General features: G+C 42.1%; 1 protein-coding gene and 1 pseudogene across 1 annotated transcript in view; one reads left to right on the top strand and one right to left on the bottom strand.

Annotated features, from left to right (window-relative positions):
* NALF1 (NALCN channel auxiliary factor 1) overlaps positions 1–12,140 on the top strand; it is a 793,873-nt gene that overhangs the window by 563,210 nt on the left and 218,523 nt on the right. The window lies entirely within an intron of this gene.
* Positions 2,203–12,140, bottom strand: part of LOC144280076 (pescadillo homolog pseudogene) — a 44,834-nt pseudogene continuing 34,896 nt past the window's right edge.

Below are 12,140 nucleotides of genomic sequence, written 5' to 3'. Positions count from 1 at the left end.
GGGACACTGGTCAGTGAGGGTAAGGGCATGTGGGGGGAATAGTTTCACACCATTTGTCTGGCTATGCCAAAAGAAGGACAGGAGACATTTGATATGGGTTTAATCAGGCCACAATTTTATTATTAGATGTCTGGGACTACCCGGCAGATAAGTGTACAGTGCAGGTTTATTCTCTAATTAGCTGGGGTCTTTTACCAGATCCCCCTCTTTTTCCATCCATGTCCCTCCAGCAAATCCATTGCTGGGACCTTACCATACCCGGGGTAGGGGACTTCCACCAGCTCCCCCTGTTTTCCCCCCAGGTCCCTCCAACAAATCCATTGCTGGGACCTTACCATCGACCCCTCCCCCTTGTAGGATGGTTAATGTGGGCTATAGGCATAGGGGGTTGGCTCCCTGTCATACCTATCATAGGAGTCCCCAACCGCCCCCTGTTCGTTCCTTTAATGAACACCTCTTTTTTTAAGTCCTTTTCCAAGCCATTTATCCAGTCACTGTATAACTTTCCTATGGAGTACCCACACCGGACATGTGCCAGCAGATAACAGTGTACAGTGCAGGTAACCCCATGTTTATTCTGTAATTAGCCTAGGTCTTTTACCAGCTCCCCCTCTTTTTCCATCCAGGTCCCTCCGGCAAATCCCTTGCCGGGACCTGTGTGAGTAAGGGGTGGGGGTGGGGCAGTTTCACACCATTTAGTATTAAAGCAAAATGGGAATGGGAATATAGAGAAGTTGCTATGGTGCTAATTCAGTAAGGTATGCATGCACATGTCTAACTGCAAGCATAGGAATAGTCTATTGACTTCAGTGCACTCCCATTTTTACTGTTTGGCACAGTTAAGTACCTTGCTGAATCAGGGCCATAGCAGAAACAATAAAAGAATGAAAAAAAGGAAAGTCAGTGTGCTGCTAACAGAATAAGTAAAACAGAATTGCTTTCTCTATTATGTTAACGGTGTAATACATAGTATATGCTGTGGATTATGGACCTGATTCTCCACTCTGTGATATCCATGTAGTTACCCAAGTGAAAAACTTGTATAATAGCAAGAAGACTCAAGCCTTATATATTTTACTTAGAAGAAACAATATTAATTTCAGTTTCAGTGTAATAGCCCACATCACGAGTCAGTTTATAAAGCTATAGACGAATAGGCTTCAACTGCAACAATCAACTCCAGTCAAATGTATTTAAAAATATAGATGTAGTATATTATTTCACTAACTGTGATAACTGTTGTCTAAATGCCAGTTTTTACAGGTTTACAAATGTTTTCCTTTCTTATGGATTATTTTTTGTATTTCATTTCATTTTATTACTTGGGCTACTTTCAATAGCTAGAAAGAACGAGGAGTACTTGTGGCACCTTAGAGACTAACCAATTTATTTGAGCATAAGCTTTCGTGGGCTAAAGCCCACTTCATTGGATGCATGCAGTGGAAGCTTTTCCCAGGAGGCCCACAACCTGCCTGCACTGGCTGCAAGGGACCGTGCAGATCCCCAGCCTGCAAAGCAAACAGCAAAGGGACCCTCCCTCTGAGAGCAACAACTGCCGCAAGCTCCAAGGCACCCAGCCTGCTGGAGGAGCCCCAGCTCAGGGCCTGGGCCAGCTCACCTTGGGCCCCACTTTTACCATTAGCTCTGTACGACCAAGAGCCCCGAGATGTTCGCCTGCACCAGGCACAGCCTCCCCTCCCCTGACCCAGGGAGAGCTGCTGACACTTAACAAGCCATTCGGCTTCTCTGGGGACCTTTGGCTGCATCCATGATCTGCTGCAGCCACAGGGAGGATTCTTTCCTTTCCACACCCCTCATCTGCCTACCTGGAGGCTCTGCTGCGACAGACCAGGTGGGGGAATCCACTGCCCCCTCCCACCCATAACCTCTTGGCATTGGTGTGAGTGAAGCAGACAAAGAATGCTCCCGGAGCCTCCCTATGGGGGAGCCTTGGATGGGGTCCCGGAGGACGGGGAAAGAGGCTGGTTTTGTTTTTAAATAGAGGGGATAGGCAGTAATTGGGGGTGTCCCCAGAGCATCGACAGAGCTGAAAGTCATGGCCGGCCAGATGCTATTGGCTACCGTTCAGTGTGGCCTGTCCTGGAGGAGGCCCGAGGTACAGCCTAGAAAGTAGATCTCCCGGGCCAAGGGGCAGCTCCAGTCCTGGAGGGAGGGCAGAGCCCGATAGCTCCGTCACTCCCGTCACACCTTCTTGGTTTTCTTCTTCTCTGATTTCGTGGCACCATCATGAGCTTTCCTCTTCTCAGTGAGTCTGGTCGCCTCTCGGACTTTGCGCTTCTTCCCAAACATGATTTTCTGATAGAGGTACTTCTCCTTCTTCTTCATCATCATGAAAGCGAGATGCTTCTTTTTGCTCTGCTCCTCCTGGGCTGCTCGCTGCTTGTCCTCCAGCCGCACCGTGCCCGCCGACACCTTCACTGGTAGCTTCTTTCCCTGGGATCGCTGCTCTTCCAGCTTTTTCAGTTTCCCTTCATCTTCCTTTTCAGAGTGTTCTTCTCCTTCTGAGCCTTCATAATCATCATCATCTTCCTCATCACTGTCATCCTCCTCCTCCTCTCTGCTCTCTTCTGCTGGGTTCTCGCCCCTCTGCAGGGCCAGCAGCTTCAGCTTCTCAGTGGGATGTAGTCCCCATCCTTCTCCGAACGAAGGGTGAGAGGTGTGGGGGCAGCAGCATGCCGGGGAAATAATCAGCCACCAGGAGGCACATCTTGGTATTGACCAAGTAGAATACCCACTGCGGCTGGAGGTACTACCTGCCTATCACCCGCTTTCCCAGGCTGGGCCAGTCTACAGTCTAGTGGGTGATGGTTGGGTCCCTCACATCATAGGTGGCACTGATGCACATGAACTTGTCCCAAAACACTTTGCTTCCAAAACACCTGATGATGAAGGCTATGGGCTCCCGAGGCACCTCTCTGTTCAGGAGGAACTGCAACCCCTCAAACAGCTTCTTCTGCTTCTGTCATAAATATAAAGGGAAGGGTAATCACCTTTAAAATCCCTCCTGGCCAGAGGAAAAATTCTCCCAACCCTTGCACCCCACTTTCTGGGGAAGGTTTGGTAAAAATCCTCACCAATTTGCATAGGTGACCACAGACCCAAACCCTTGGATCTTAGAACAATGAAAAAAACCATTCAGTTCTTGAAAAGAAACATTTTAATAGAAGAAACAGTAAAAATAATCACCTCTGTAAAATCAGGATGGTAAATACCTTACAGGGTAATCAGATTCAAAACATAGAGAATCCCTCTAGGCAAAAGCTTAAGTTACAAAAAAGACACACAGACAGGAATATTCATTCTATTCAGCACAGCTATTTTCTCAGCCATTTAAAGAAATCATAATCTAACGCATACCTAGCTAGATTACTTATTAAAAGTTCTAAGACTCCATTCCTGTTCTGTCCCCGGCAAAAGCATCACACAGACAGACCCAGACCCTTTGTTTTTCTCTCTCCTCCCAGCTTTTGAAAGTATCTTGTCCCCTCATTGGTCATTTTGGTCAGGTGCCAGTGAGGTTACCTTTAGCTTCTTAACCCTTTACAGGTGAAAGGATTTGTCCTCTGGCCAGGAGGGATTTTAAAGGTAATTACCCTTCCCTTTATATTTATGACAGCTTCTCTACTGCCTCCTGCTCCTTCTTCCTCGCTGCCTCCTGCTCTGCGCTCCCCCCGTCCGCAGGCAACTCATCCACCCACACTTCGTCCTCCGGTTTCGGCACTACCACTTGGGCTAGTCTGGCTCTCAGAGCCGACAGCTTCTCCATGTAGCACTCTGAGTCCATGGTATACGCCTCCCTCTTCTCCGGCTTCTGCTCTGCCTCAGCCTGGCCTTCAATCTTGTGGAGGTGGTGCAGGTTGAAGGACTGGTAGAGGCAGAAGTTCACAAAGCCCAGCAGCACGGTGTAGAACTCCGTGAAGGTCGCCACGACTCTGTAGCAGGAACTCCACGGTGAGGCGGAGGCACAGCTGGATGGTCTGCACGTGGCACTTGCCAGTGCGCGGAAGGTGGCAAAGAGGAAGCACATGGAAAGTGTGTCGTCCAGGTCTCGCAGGCTATCGATGAAGATTGGGTACCTCTCCTTGGTGATGTGATATATCTGATGAAGTGGGCTTTAGCCCGTGAAAGCTTATACTCAAATAAATTTGATAGTCTCTAAGGTGGCACAAGTCCTCCTCGTTCTTTCTGCTGATACAGACTAACACGGCTACCCCTCTGAAACCTTTCAATTGCTAATTACATATTTGTTGAGAGTACAAAACATTTCCTTAGAGAAGCAGTGTAAAACGGGACAGTCAAGGGAACACAGAAGTCAGGCTTGCATAGATAATGAGTTATGACAGGTATACATAATTATTATAAGTTACATCATTGATTCTTTTTAACCAGTTCTTCCAATTGATTCTATCTTCCTGAAAATAGCTCAGCTGCTAATTAATGAAAGCAGTAAATCTATTTCATTTCTTTGGTTTTTTTGTTTGTTTTTTTTGTCAGCCACGTTGGAGCAAGCAGTTCATGGAACAGCAAGAGACAGCTCTATAGTTTAGTCATGCTCATTTTCAAAGGAATGTTTACTGGTTGTTAGTTTATAGCAGTTTTTACTAGGTCCAGGAAGAGCATCAGTGCTTTATAATTGTTTCAATAACTGTTCCTGTTGAGATTACAGCACCACTTGTTTGAGGTCACTACTTTACACTTTACTGCTGATCCTCAAAGGAGAACATCTGCTTTCTTTAAAATATATTCATAAAAATGTGTGCCTTCCCTCCAAAAACCTTAAAATGCCTTACACATGATTAGTTAAACCTCACAAAACCCTGTGAAGTACTATCTCAATTTTACAGGTGGGGAAACTATGGCAGAGATAAATTAAAGGCAAATTTCCAAAGTTGCCTCTAAGTTTGTATACTAACTTTAGATATCTCGGCCTCAGAGCTGCAGGTCCATACACTGATTTCATTTAGACTGCACCCGTGTCTAGAGGTCCATACAGCAGATTCAGAAGACAGCTCCCATGAACTTCAGCTGAATGGTTTGATAACCAAAAATTTGCACAGCTCTATGTGGCATGTTTCCTTCCGTCTCCATTCCTATTTAGTATTTTCAGTTCTTTATCACACTGATATGCTCCCTGGCTGCGTACTCAGCTTGGATGACAAATGTATCCAGACAACAAAACATTCCAACTTGTTTTCAGTAGAATATACACATTTGCCGATTCAGCTGCCTAGCTTCAGAGAATCATAGAATATCAGGGTTGGAAGGGACCTCAAGAGGTCAACTAGTGCAACCCCCTGCTCAAAGCAGGACCAATCCCCAACTAAATCATCCCCGCGAGTGCTTTGTCAAGCCTGACCTTAAAAAATTCTAAGGAAGGAGATTCTACCACCTCCCTAGGTAACGCATTCCAGTGTTTCACCACCCTCCTAGTGAAAAAGTTTTTCCTAATTTCCAACCTAAACCTCCCCCACTGCAACTTGAGACCATTACTCCTCGTTCTGTCATCTGCTACCACTGAGAACAGTCTAGATCCATCCTCTTTGGAACCATGTTTAATGTTCCATGCTTAGCACTAGTAGAATATAGAGCAGCTTATTGAAAAGCCTGAAAATTTTCAGAGAAAGTGTTTGTGAAACTTTGAGATTTTTTTTTCTGCCAAATCAAATAGTTAACAATGAGAAAACATTAAAAAAATTTAAACCCAGGAAATTTCAACCAGTTCTATTTTGGAATTTTTATCAGTTTCCTCAGTGATGGGATTTTTTATTTTATTTTTGCCCCGCTTTAGTTACAATATAAACTGAGATCTTTTCCTCAGACAAAGTCCCAAGATTTGAAAGAAGAAAAATTGTGGGGTATGGCTTTGATTGTAAGAATTAAAAATGGAAAAGACCGATGAAATTATCCAGGCCCATCACCCAATTAGTGCAGAATTTTCTCAACGGTATATATGCAAGTGTTTAGTTCAGCCTTGTTTTAAATAATTAAAGTTATGGGTCTTTCATGACTATTTGTGAGAGAGTATGAACATCCCTCTCCAAATTTTAACACTGAAGCTGTTTGCAAACTGAATGTCCTTTTCTCTGTTTACATATTGTGTTGAGAATCGCTAAGCTTTAGTTGTGCAAAATATTTATTACTTGTATGAATCTGACACTCTATGATTTGCAGAAGTTCATACAACAAACCCGTTTTGACATGTTGTTTACCCCTCAGATGAGATCTTCCTTCACCAATAGACCCTTCCTTGAAAAGCTCTGGATACCCCCTTTATTTTTGGTTGTCATGTAGGAATAAACCCAATGGTTTTCTGCCAAGCAGTCTCATGACAGGGAGGTTGGGCTCTTCTGATGATCCACCTTGCATAAAACTGCTGAAGTTCTGCTGACTTATTTGGCAGATGTGGCTTGCTAAACCATCTTGCATATAAGGGAGATCAGAATCTTTCTCTAGAAAGAGAGAACTAGGACAGATGAAGTCCTCAAGGAAAGCCCTTGGGACAGTGTGACAGCGTGAAGCCCTGCACTCCTATCTTCTTGTACAAATGGCTCTAATACCTGTGGTTTGTAAACACTGACATGTAGTTTGTGTATTATCTCAACCACCACCACTTGATAGGCCCATGCAACAACTTTGTGTACACTGACATACAAACATCATTCCCTTTTACATGAGGGAAGAGATCTGTCCATGCAAAGATCTTCCTTTACTTAACCCTACTTCCCTCTTTCTCTCATTCTCCCTTTGCTCTTCTTTCTTATGTGCCTTTCTACTCTTCCAGTTAATGGATTAACTAGCTCCTTAGATCCCCCAGATCAGACTGATCTAGTAATTAATCCCAGCTTCTAGCAATCAGGTTCTTCTCCAGGGAAACTAAATTGGACTTACAGTGACCAGAGTGCTGGTTCAGCTGTTGGTTCTCAGCACTCTGCCACAGACAGACAGCCATGCTCAGTGGGGAAGCTTAGGCTGAGGTTTATGATGTGGAGTTGATATTTCTGAGTTATCAAGTAAAGACAAGCCCCAGGCAGGAAAAGGTAAGTCTAGACACTTGTTCTTTTTTCGGGTAGAGAATCAGACTTAAGTTGGGAAGTGCATGATGGCCTCTCCTGTATCTTGAAGCTGATAGGATCCCAAGGCTGAAATGGGATAAGAGTGACCTTAACTGATGAAAGATAATAATACACTGTTGTAATACCTAGCTGGCTCTTTCTATAGATTTTATGCTGCTGGTTTTTTTTATTTTCCTGTGGGAGCCCAGGGCTATAACAACATATAACAACATATATGACCCTGATTTGATTTCCATAACTCTGTATTTCATTTTTTTAAAGATTTGTTAATTTACATGAATAGGGAAAGTGGAAAGTGTTCTAGATGAACTGAGGAAATAGATTTAACTTTTGGATGCAGCAGGCTAATTTTGAGTGTGATAGGAGATTGTTAATATACCTAAGGGATTTAGGAGCAAAAATTTCCATTTAAAAGAAAATCTTCTCCTGTCATCCATAACAATGACTCTTTAAATGTGTAGAAGTGAAGTGGGTAACAAGTAATTAGGGCTAGATTGTGCCCAGCAGGTTCACAAGATGATAGCAAATGTAAGGATCTCAGGGGTATGCAAAGGGATTAGTGCTCAAGGCAGTATTAAGTTCTTCAAAGGGAAGTGCAAAAGATGCAGTCTCTGCATCAGCCAGAAGAACTGGATCCCCATATGGGAAAGGACATACCTTGCAAAAGGGGTGGGTAGAGCAGTTATGCTGCTGTATTCCATGAGGCTCCAGGGGCATCCATGAAAAGGCTATGTGAGTCAGAAGCACGAAACTGAAGTCTCTGCGGGCCCAGGGATTGCCACAGGTGAAATTTGTTAGCTAATGAATTAGTCTTAATGATTAGGTAGACTGAGAACTACTGTTTGTCTGATTCTGCACTTGTACAGGTTTCCTTTTTGCCACTCATAATGCCTGGTGTGCTTTGCGGGTAATTTTTTTTCCAGGAGGCAAAATTTTAGTTTCAAAATTAAATATGTGATATGAAAACAGGGAGAGTCACATCTACTCCACCCAGGTCAGCCAAAGGAAATTATGTTATGAATTCTGTATCTACACAAATAAACCCTAGCAACCTCTAAAAAACAGCATTCTTCTGATTTGTTACAGCATTATAATGAAATGTGAGCATCTAAAGTAGATTTTGAGGGTCAGATTCAGTTGAATTGAGGGATTTAGCTGCAATTACATTTACAGCTTCTGAGTCCCATCCAGCATTTGTTATGTACCCAAAACTCCTCTCAAAATCAATGGTAGTTTTGGTTCATGGGGAATGCAGGATTGGGCCCACCATTAACAAACATAGCTCAAATTCATGCCCATGATGTTAAGGCAAGATTTCTACTCCCACCCCATGTCACCTGTGTTAAAGAAGTACAGGAGAGAAGAAAATCAAATATTATGAAAGCACTGGAAAAATAATATCTATTTGTAACCAACATGTAATATAGTCTTATCCTTAATCTGTTAAAGTATTGTTATTTTTATACAGAAACACACTTTTCTTTTCAAGATATCAAAAAGCCAGTTATTAGTGACCTGTTAGCTTGACACCAATAATCCCCAAACCATTCCTTTTTTATAAAATTGGATTTAGATTGAAGAAACTGAAAACATCTTTCAGCCTGATGAGAACTATGTGAAGGTGAAATCCTCACTTGTTTGTGTCTTATAGGAAGAATGGTAAGTAAACCTCCACATCCTTGAGTCTTTTATTGCAGCCCGAGTTGGTATGATAGAAATACAGCTGATATTAGAGAGCCAAAGACCAGATAGTTTGTGCTGATGAACTCTTCCTGACTACTGTACAATATTTCAGAAAAGGAATCAGGCAGCCACTTGACTTAGTGTAAACTGCAACAATTTTATGGTAATTTTTCTTATGGCATAATGACATGCCACATAGAAAAGAAGGGGGTTAAAAATGGTGGAAGTCCAACCAATGTGTAAATGTAGCAATAAAGGTAACATTTCTAACAATTTACATATAAAGGTTTAAGTTTTCAGCATGAAATATGCCATAGAATTACTTTTTCCTCCTAATAAAACTATTAACGGTATCCACTGATAGAATGAGGATGGAGCCTGAATTTTGTGATTATACTTCCATATATGAAAGAACTGGAATTACGGAAATACGGACAACTGTATGAAAACTGTAACTTATCCACATGTCTGCTCTCCAGATCTAGAAATTCCAAATTGATTGTGAATTAAAAAACAGTCCAGGAGGAGAAAGGTCAATGGCTGGGAGTGCGCTCTGTGACTGTTGGGCCTGTTTCCATTCCCTCATCCTCTCACATCTCTCGGCATCTTTCCTCTGGGCGGTGTCCACCGGCTCCTTGGATGCCTTTGAAGAGCAGTGGGCAGTCTCCAGTGTTCTCTGCTTGGTGTTCCTCTCTGGATCCCTCGGTTTGGCCTGTGACTTTACTCCCATCCCTGTTTTTTTCATTCTTTGTTCTCCATAATTATTTGCCATTTGGGCTCTGTGGTTCCAACCACTCAGTTGAGGGGGTTGCCCTTTAGTTTTAGGAGGGCCTATGCCATCCCATCCCAGTGTCTGCAACAGGCTTACAACTTCCACCTTCTGCAACAAATGAAGCATGACTCCCACAGACAACAGCCTCCTTCATTGCACAACTCTGATCCCTTCCTCGAGCACAATCCTCATCCCTTTGCATTCAAATCTTCCTCCTCCTCATTGACTAGGTGCCAGAAAAAGTGGGGACTGACTGCACTGAAAGGACTGTCTCTCTGTTCTCAATTCTAGAGCCCAGTGCCACAGTGGATACCATCAAGGAGCAACTGCAGGGAAAGTCCTGTTCAGCCCTGGCAAGAAGCATGCTCAGTCACTCTGGGGGGATATCACATGTGCAGTCTGATTGGCATGTGGAAGCTGTGAGATGATGGAGCACGCTCATTGTGGGCAGCATTTTCAGAGAATTGAGCTGCCAAACTCGTTCAAGGCTCTACTTGTGTGAACTGAAAATTTTCAGAACCTTAAAACCTGACCAAATCTGGGGATATTTTCCTAGGCATGGCAAATGACACATCCCTGGCACAAAGGCCAACTCCCTGCCAAATTTCAAACCCCTGCTCCAAAGCATCAAGACATTAGAGCTTCTCAATGAAATGGTTGTAAGTGTCTTTATTAAACGTGGGCAAAATGACATCATTCTGAGATAGGGCTGCACCATTTTAGCTGAAACTGTCAAAAAAACCACAAAAAAACAAAATAAAAAAAACAGTCTGAGACACCCCAGCATGGAAAATTTCACCCCAAATGGTTTAAGTGTGACTTAGTTACAAGCAACTGAAAACAGGGTCTTATAACAGAAAGTGGTAGGCTACCTTAACTTTAGGCTACCAGTGCCACCTATATAATAACACTTAGCAGGATTAGCAACATAAATGCTCATAAATGCTTCGGACCTGCCATTTTTTGTTAAATACTTCAGACCTGTCATGTTTGTTTGTTTGTTTGTTATTTGTAAGTATTGTTTTTTCAAAAAGTATTCCTGGCCTCTGTTGTAAATAAGTTATAATATCATAGATTATTAAAGTCAAAATCAAATTTAAATTTCAAAATTTGTTTTCTTTGTTTACACTGCATTTCTCTCAGCTAAGGCAATGGAAATAGAGAGGTCATCTCTCTTTTATTTACAATCAGTTTCTAGTGAATTTCAATTTTTCATTCCTTTTTCAGAGTGTTTCAGATTTTGGCCTGTAAACACTGAGGGAAATATTTATTTGTTATTGTTTGTAGTAATAGTAATAATAATAATAATAATAACAATGATGGAAAGGTGTTTATTGTTCATAGACCCCTCCCCATCAGGTGACACTCTCCTGAGTAATCCCACCAAAGTACAATTATTTGCACTAGTAAGGGTGTTAGGATCAGTCTCTTAATTTTCGTACAGGCTTAATTTTACAGAATTTAAATCTTAATCCTATTCCCATTGAAATTAGTTGCAAAACTCCTATTGATTTTGATTAAAACAGGCCAATGTGTTTTGCCTAAATCTGAATTTACAATGCCCCTTTAAATGTGGTAAAGTTTCTTTTCTGTCCTTAGCGTGACAATGAGATATAACCATTAAAAGTAAAAGAGGCTCCTTCTGGTCACAGGATGATAAAATTATTATTTTTTCTTTTGAGAGAGAGCTGTGGACAGGGTGTGTGGGGCGGCGCGGGGGGGGGGGGGGCGGGGGGAAGGGGTAGTCCATGATTTGAAAATGCTTTTATTCAATTTCAGCAGTCATCTTGAGATACGTCACTGGAAAATACTTGCCATTTCCTCTTGCTTAATTCATTCATTTAAACAGCTTTTACAGATGACAGATTTGCCAGAACTGCTACGTTCACCAGCCTCCTCCTCCTCTCTCTGTGCCAGTATCCCCCTTTGCTTTCTAGTTCTGGTTCTTTTTTCTTGCCTGAGGCTGTCTGATAACTCAGAGAAATCTGTGTACCACATATGTTAGCTTTTAATAGCTAGTATGCTGGGCAGCTTGAATAACAAGGAAAATGCAAAAGATTTTCAGATTTTGAAGGAAAAAGTATTTTATTTGTTTAGTATAAACTGAATCATGATATTGCATCTCCTCTCTTTGCAAGAAATTAGGAGCCTCTATTTGAGGACAGAATTATTTGTTTGACCTCATTATTTACTGTCTTTTCTTATTATTCACTTGCTTCGGTGTAAGCAGAGCCATATATTAGTACATGTGTATTTCCATATACTAGTTAAGATAGATATTAAAAGATATGGATTCACTCCTAAAATTTGTTCTGGATATTGCTTTTTCAATTACAGAATAACAGAGCACAGGGAACTGTTTGCAATGGGAATGTCCACTGTTTTCATGATAGTCACCCATTGAGTTATTAAGTTACTATTTTGGTTTTTGCAATGAATAAAAATGACAGTTTGTTACATGAAGTAATAAAATTATAGTAGTTACCAATGAATGCAAAAGATCTGCTAGGTCATCTAGTCCATCTTCCAGCCAAGATTGGCTGTTCCCTACGATATATTTTCTATTACTTTGTCCAGATTTGTCTTACCTA

The sequence above is a fragment of the Eretmochelys imbricata genome, chromosome 1 (assembly GCF_965152235.1).
Source record: "Eretmochelys imbricata isolate rEreImb1 chromosome 1, rEreImb1.hap1, whole genome shotgun sequence".
Classification (NCBI taxonomy): Eukaryota; Metazoa; Chordata; order Testudines; family Cheloniidae; genus Eretmochelys; species Eretmochelys imbricata.
The sequence above is the reverse complement of the archived record's forward strand: the minus strand, read 5'-3'. Positions and strand labels throughout refer to the sequence as shown.